Here is an 8,773-nt window from a genome sequence, read left to right as displayed (position 1 = left end):
TAATGAATAAATAGAAAAACCAGAACAATGAATTGTTATTGATTTTTATTACAAGTTCGCGAAAGACGGAAAAGAAAAGTTAAGAAAAACAGAGAGTTTTCTTCAAAGCTAAAAGAACTTTATATAATACTGTAACGATGCACCCCCCGATGCACCGTTCCCGGCATTCCACCCGCCGGATGCCGCCCGACCGAACACCCGTCGGGCGAGACGCAGGCGCATAGCGCCTCATAAGATCGCGATACACCGGCGCGCCGGCCCGCTCGGCCAGGGCCACGAACGGCCCCGGAGACCGCCGAGCGGGCCCGAGCGCGCGTCGCGGCCGCGAGCCAGACGTGCCGATCAGCTGGGGCCACGAACGGCCCCGGAGATCGACGACCAGGCCCGAGCGAGCGACGCAGGCCATGCGCAAGCGGCGCGCGCCGCTACGCACGCGCAGCCCGAGCGGGCTAATTAAGCGTAACGATTAGCCCCTATAAAAAGGGGAAACCGAGCGCTAAAAAGCACTCCTTTGGAGACGAGCTTCCGAGCAACAGCCGCTCATCCGCAAGTCTCAAAACTGACTCCTGTCGCACGCTAAGCAGTGGGAAACCCGCGTTGGAGAGTACTCCGGCACGGTCGAGTTTTCTCGGCACTGCGCACGCGTGCTTACCTGCACACCGTACCCGGACACACACGGGGTGGAGCGCTCTCCGCCTCGACCGAGAATTCTCGGGCCCGGGTACAGCACCTGACCGTAGATCGGCCGACGGCTCACAGGGACCAGGGAAGTGGAGTGTACTCCGCTTCCGCCGAGTTTTCTCGGCACCCACCGCAGCCAGCCGATTCCCGTCTAGGCACCGCGCCACCCGCGACCGATCCCCGCGCCGCGAACCGTCATCGATATTCATCGCCATCACATTGCGCGTTCATCACTTCGCACATTTCGTTGTACATAACGTCATCTCATCCCGCGCCGCATCCATCCGTCCGTCCGTCCGCGATCGCGTCATTAGAAATTGTACATAACATCATCTCATCCCGCGCCGCATCCGTCCATCCGTCCGTCCGCGACCACTTATTAGAGATAAGTGTACAAAGTGTATCCACGTTCTCTTTGAGTAAATATAGTTTTTGTGTCTTTATTTCACCGTAAGTCAGTCTTCGAGTGCTTTCACCTAATCCCTCGAACCCTGCCACCGGCGAGCACAGTCCGCGGGGAACGCGATTAGGCAATCGTTTCATGGCGCCCGAACAGGGACCGTAGTCCGGCAGAAACAGAAGGCACTCGAAAAAAAAATGTGTTAGATATAGAGACTCGATACGATGAAGGCGTGGAAATACGAGCTACGTAAAGAGGAGCTCATCGTAGAGCTCGAGACGATAGGGCTAGACTCGGACGGCACGCTGGACGAACTCCGGAAACGAATGACCGCGTACGTAGAAAAGCACCCGGACATGTACCGGAAAAGCGCTGTCGCGGGGAAGAGCACCTACCCCGACCCTAACCCGCCCGAAAAACCGGAAGGGACCGCCGGGACCGACGCACAACCGACCGGGGAAGGGGAGACGGTAGAGAAAGTAGAGGCACACGCGAAAATCATGGGCCAAATCCGGAAGTGGGGGTGTCATTTCGACGGCCGAGACCCGATCGCGTTTCTGGAAAGGGTAGACGAGTTAAAAACCGGGTACGGATTCACCGACGACCAGATCCTCCGCGGTTTATCCGAACTCGTGAAAGGGGACGCGTTATTGTGGTACCGGAACAACCGCGACCAGTGGAAAAAGTGGGCCGACTTCGAGCAGGATTTCCGGGAGTATTTCCTACCGCGACGTTACCGGGCGCAACTAGTGCGGGAAATACAAGCGCGACTCCAGAAACCCGGGGAAATCTACCGCAAATTCGCAACGGAACTAACCACGATGATGCGCCGCGCGGGGGGGTACACGGCGGAGGATCAACTAGAAACGTTGTACGAGAACATGCACCCACAGTACAAAATGTACGTACAACGCGAGACAGTCCGTCGCCCCGCGGAATTATTACGAAAAGCCGGGGAATTCGAGGCCATCGAGGAACAGTGCCGCGTCCGACAAGAGCCCGCGAGACCAAACATCGTCGCGGCAACCGCGCCGTACGACCGAAACGAGTGCTGCTGGCGGTGCAAACAGCGCGGGCATACGCGATTTGACTTCCGACGGATACCGCGGAAGTTCTGTTCGCGCTGTGGCCGAGATGGAGTCCTGACCAAGGACTGCCACCCGCCATCGGGAAACGCGGGCGAGGCCGGAGACGAATAGAGAACACTCCGGCCGAGACAATCATCTTCAAACCACGACCGCACGTAACCGTAAAAATCGGCGACCGGGAATTCGACGCCCTGCTTGACACCGGGTCCGAGGCCTCGTTTATAAACGCCGAAACAGCGATAGCGTTCCAGGAGCTAGGCAACCCCGCGAGGGATTGCAACGGGATGTGTTACCTCGCCGACGGCTCGGGTACCACCATCAGGCAACGGATAACGGCCACAATCCAAGTATGGGACCACGAAATAAGGCACATGTTCAAAGTAATGACAGGCCTAGATAACCAGATCCTGATCGGGGTAGATTTATGGGCCCGATTACGCCGCAGTATCCCGCCACCACCGATCGTAAGAAAGAAACGGCGACGAACGACAACGCACGCCAACGAGGTGCACGAAGCAAATCACCTGCTACCCGAAGAAAGAGAACGAATGGCAACATTCCTAGAAAACGAACTGGCATTATTCGAAGAGGTACGGGGCCCGACCACCATGATTGAGCACGAGATACGCGTCAAGCCAGGGACACGACCGGTAAAACAAAGGTACCGACCAAGAAATCCAGCGATGCAAGCGGTCATTGACGAGCAAGTGCAACAGATGGAGGAAAACGGGGTAATAGAACCGAGCCGAAGCGCATGGAGCTCGCCGGTCGTGATCATGAAAAAGAAGGATGGACGACCCAGATTTTGCATCGACTTCCGGCGAGTTAACGATGCAACCGAACCTGACGCCTATCCGTTACCGCAAATTACCGCCACACTAGACAAGCTGCGCGGCGCCCAGTATCTGTCCACCCTGGATCTCAAGGACGGATACTGGCAAATACCGCTAGCACCAGGAAGCCGCCAGATCACCGCATTCACGGTACCGGGGAAGGGCCTCATGCAGTTTAAGGTAATGCCGTTTGGCCTACATTCAGCCCCGGCCACGTTTCAACGGCTACTGGACACAATACTCGGACCGGAACTGGAGCCACGAGTGTTCTTGTACCTGGACGACATTATCATTTGTACACGGACCTTCGACGAACACCTCGAAACGTTACGCGAAGTATTCCGCCGACTGAGGGAAGCGCGATTACGCCTGAACGCGGCGAAATGCCACTTCGGCGTAGAAAGCCTAAAATATCTCGGCCACATCGTGGACAGAAACGGCATCCGCACCGACCCGGAAAAGATACGCGCGATTACCGATTGGCCCGCACCGTGAACCGTACAACAAGTCCGGCAATTCCTCGGGATCGCGTCGTGGTACCGCCGGTTCGTGGAAAACTTCGCAGCGCGAGCCGCACCGCTAACAGCACTCACGAAAAAGGGGGCGAAATGGGCGTGGGGAACGACCGAGCAGAACGCGTTCGACGACCTGAAAGACACCCTCACGTCCGCGCGATGTTAGGGCCGATCCTGTGGGACGTCGCATATGACAGGGTGCTAGACGCAGCCCTTCCCACTGGTTGCACGACCATCTGCTATGCAGATGATACTCTGGTCGTGGCCAGTGGGAGGGGATGGGAAGAGGCGACCCAAGTGGCGAATATCGCCATAGAGTGCGTGGCGAGGGTAATAGGGGCCCTTGGCCTCAAGGTGGCGGAGGGGAAGACAGAGGCCGTTTTTATTCACGACGGCTCTCTGGGACAGCCGCCGGCATCGTGGATCAAGGTGGAGGACGTCCGTGTCCGGGTGGGGGCCCAGATAAAATATCTGGGCCTCCACGTAGACGGCAGGTGGAGGTTTGAGGAGCACCTCAGCCGGCTGACGCCCAGGTTGGACAAGGCGGCGAGTGCCTTGTCGCGCCTGATGCCCAACCTGGGCGGTCCGCGTGGGAAAGTGAGAAGACTGTACGCCAATGTGATCGACTCGATCGCACTGTAGGGGACCCCAGTGTGGTCGGCCGCCCTGACGGAGAACAAGAAGGCCATTGCGGTGCTGAACAAAACTCAGCGCCGCATGGCGATCAGGGCGGTCAGGGGATACAGGACGATTTCCCACGCGGCAGCCACGTTGATGGCCGGGATGCCCCCAATAGAAATGAACGCCCGCGCACACGCTCAAGTGTATGAGCAAGTGGCGGAGCGAAAGGCGAGGGGGATCCCGGTGCCCAAGAGGGGGAGGAGGCTCTTCAGCCTCCGCATTAAGAAGAGAGTGAGGAAGGAATGGAGGACATGGCTGGCTGACCCGAATCGTGCGGGCCAGAGAACAGTCCAGGCCATCCTCCCTCACTTGGATGATTGGGTAGACCGATCATGGACACGGGCGTCCTATAGGACGACGCAGGTGCTCACCGGGCACGGATGCTTCGGTGAGTACCTGCAGAGGATACAGAAGGAACCTGATCCACGATGCCACCACTGCAATGAGGAGAGAGACACGGCGTAACACACGCTGGACAGCTGTCCAGCGTGGGAAGAAGAGCGCCGTGTTCTCATAAACAAAATAGGAGGAGACCTCTCGCTACCGGCGGTAGTAAAAGCCGTTACGGAGCGAGAGGAGGCCTGGGAGGCCTTTGCGCTCTACTGCGAGCAAGTAATGTCGCAGAAAGAGCAGGCGGAGAGAGAAAGGAGGAGAGAGATCGACCCTCCGGACTCTCAGCCTGGAGGGAACGGGAGTCAGCAGGGAGGGCGACGCAGAAGAGCCCCCCGCGGAATTCCAGCGCAAGTGGTAGGGGACATACAAGGAAGGGTGGGAGAGCTATGCTCCCTCCCCCATTTGGATACCCCATCGAGAGAGGGAGGTGTTAGTCCGCCGCAAGGACGAAGGGCACCAAGGTACCACACGAGATGGAAAGGGGGATTTAAGGCGTCCAGGTCCCGCCGTAAGAATAGGCCTGGGGTATCTCCTGCCTGTCGTAAGAGGCGACTAAAAGGAGTTTTTACCAGGAAGTCCTGCGGGACCCCTGGTGGGCGGGCGTGGGCTGGAGACCCACGACCCACCCTCCCCCACAAGCAACTAGGGGGAGCGGCGGGGGGCTGGTGGCACCCTCGTCGCAGATGTAGGAAAAGGCCCTTATAAGGGCCGGGCCAAAGATTAGGCCAAGGCGAGCGCGAGCCACGCGCGGCGCGGGTCCATCTAGAGAAATGCGCACAGCGATGCCTAGGTGGCCCAGTTATGCGCAGAGAAGTCCCCCCGGTGGTTTTAGTGCGGTAGGCGCTCTCCATTGCACGCTGGCCCCAGGTCGTCAATTGTCTGGGGTACAGGGAGGGCGAGTCCCACACACCACCCGTCCCTCTCTCCAGGGGGGGCGGGTGACGGTCCATGAGGATTTCCACCGGGTCAAAAAAAAAAGATAATTAAATAATAAATTAAGTGTAAGAGTCAAAAGAACAGTCAAGGTATATAAAGGTAAATGATAAATAATAAGAAGTCAAACGATATAGGAATAAATTAAAATTAATTAATTAATTGATGATCTCACAGACTCACGTGTCTCAGTAGTCAGTAAAATTTAGTAGCGATGTTAAATATTTTTTACGTTTTTCGAGCAGCAACCATACGCTTGAAAATCTCGAATAGAACTGATTAGCAAGTAAACATTATACAAGGTGAAAGGTGAGTTAAACAGATTTAATGATTCTACCGAAAACCGACCTTTTCTGGACGCTACCCGGGAAAAATGGAGGAGATCTGACCATGTCTGATTTGATAAAATGAGATACAACGAGATCTGAAATTATAGTAGAGTCAGATCTGATTGGACAAAATTTTATCTCGTCAGTTCTTCATGGCCAGATCTGATCAGATCCAGCCAGACATGCTAAACTTTAGTCCGATTTCACAAGATCTGACCATTGCTGCTGTTCGATATTGAATCGCAAGTCCAGTCGGATCTCTTCCGATCTCCTGAGATACGCATCAGATCTCACCAGGTTTAGTCAGACCCAACCAGACATATGTTGATCTCACCACATCTGATCATTCTTAGTTTGCAAAGTTGAGCAGACATTATGCGTCAGATCTTTCTAGATCTGAGCAGATCTTTCCGGATCTGAGCAGATCTCGACAACGTAGAACTTACAAAAATTTCGTTCTCATCATTATAGGTGTTAATTTTTACACCCAATATTGGGCATTATATGAAATATAGATAATTCTGTGAAAGGGGGAGTTATGTGTATTTAATTAAATACATATATATTAAATAAAAATCGCATAAAATATATTTGTTCATATATTTATTAATATTTATCATAGACGAATATATTTATAGTTGTATGTATACAACTATACCCACACAGAACATGACGTCCATTGGACGTCCATATAACCTCCATAGTTCCATGGAACATCTATCTCCACGATGGATGTTGAATAGACCTCTAATAGAACTCCATTCGATATTATCTTCGCGATAAATATATCGTCTCTAAATCTATTACAGATGTCTAATGGATATCTATGACAGACAATACATGGATAAATATGTTTGTACATACATGTTCACGTTTTTACCAAAACAATATTTAATTTTAATATAAATGTTAATTATAATTTTCAAATGTATTGAAAGTATGTTTAAAAATATGTAATATTATATATAAATATTCATTGTTACATTTGGCGTAATTTGTTGATGATATCATCACTTTTGTAGAGAAGATTTTTGTAGAGTTATCATTTCTTGACATTACACGTTGCTATTTTAATAATGTGTAATAACGAGTTTTGCAAAAACATAGACATGATGAATTATGCAAAAAATCTAATGAAATGCTTTGTTAAAACAAGTATCGATATTTATGGACAAGATTTTGTTTCTTATAACGTACATAATTTATCACACATACATGAGGATGTCATACGATTTCGCAATTTAAATGAATTTTCAGCTTTCCCGTTCGAAAATTATATGATGCAATTAAAAAAAATGATGAGAAAAAAGGACAAACCACTTGAACATATAATACGTCGTGTTTTTAATATAATAATATTCCAAAATTAAAAAATTAGTTTGAAAATAATATTGTCGCTAAAGAACATTATAACGGACCCTTATTACCAAATTGTTTAGGTCAATATAAAGAATTAAAACTAAAATCCTGTATTTTCAAATTAAACACTACTGATTGTTATGTACAAATGTTTGATAATGACATTGTAAAAAATGTAACATAACATACTGTAACAATGTTATTTGTATTATAGGGCAAAAGTTTCTCGAGAAAAGATTATTTTTTATAAAACCTTGTGATTCTGCAATTTTAGGTATTTATAGTATAAGCCTTGACAAACTTAGTCGTTTAAAAATATATTCATCATTAGAAATTAAATGCAAATTAATGTTGTTGCCATATGAAGATAATAATGCAGTAATTTTTCCTTTATTGCATATCCTTTTTATAAAAAATGCGTGCTAAGTCGATAGTCGAAAGTCTCGAAGTATTGTTGTCGCTTTTCCGAGATGCTGATTGGCTGTCTCGCTTGTGCGATACGATACATGTCATATCGTATCGCTTGCGATATGACACGTGTGTAATAACAGTTTAAAGGTTGACGGGTTATATAAAGGTTAAAGTGAAATAATAGAGAAAGAAGAGAGGAAAAGAAGAGAGAAAAAAGGAGAAAGGAGACAAGACAAGAAAGTAATATATTGTGTTGTCTATACAGGGTGTGTCCTAATACCCGTATCACCCGTAAATGGCAGATAGACCGGGGCAAACTGAATAGAAAAGTCCTATACCATTTTGCAAAATTGGCAATAGTTATCGAGAAATTAATTTTAATGTCTGAGCAAATGAGAGCGTAGAAGGCGGCAGGCCGGAATCGGCAGGCAACGGTGGGGCATCATCTAATAGCGAGAGGTGGAGCGACGCGCCGAAAAAAGTCACTCAGCGAGCGGCGAGCTTCAGTATACACTCCCCGCTCGCCCCTCACCGCTCGCCCCCCGCCGCGCGTCGTTCGCTGTTCGACGCTCGGCTCTCGCCCCTTGCCTCTCACCCCTCGTCCTTTACATGTGGTCGAGCGTTATCATAAAGCAGTGCTCGGAATTAGTTTTCGGCCAGATTCCGTAGGCAACACCTCCTGTTCCCCCACTACGCTGAATGTCGATCGAAGACTCGACGGCCGAGCCGCCGTTCGCATGTGAGACGCTGTTTCTCAGGAGCGACTCTATATGAAAACTGTGTTAGAATCGTATCTTCCGCCAATTCGTTATTAAAAAAAATTTTTTAATAATTTTTATTTTTAAATTTAATTAAATATTAAATGTCATATTATTAATATATTATATATGTATGGACATGTTATAATATATGTATGATAATTATGATAATTTTAACAATAGCTTTCCATATCACCCGTGAGGTACTATTGTTGATGCGTTTTTTTTAACGTGGTTTCCCCAGTAGGCCTATTCCACTGAAAGATGAATAACAAACATAATGTATGTATCTTTATTCCCTTGCGGGGTACATTGCGGACCTCCGCTCCGCTTACATATTTATCCGTTTTTTTTCCGCTTTTTCGCACGCTCGCGAGAGAGAGAAACGCACT

This window comes from Vollenhovia emeryi, unplaced genomic scaffold (genome assembly GCF_000949405.1).
Source record: "Vollenhovia emeryi isolate VEMERY1.0 unplaced genomic scaffold, V.emery_V1.0 DF939987.1, whole genome shotgun sequence".
Lineage (NCBI taxonomy): Eukaryota > Metazoa > Arthropoda > Insecta > Hymenoptera > Formicidae > Vollenhovia > Vollenhovia emeryi.
This window is presented reverse-complemented; position numbering follows the sequence as displayed.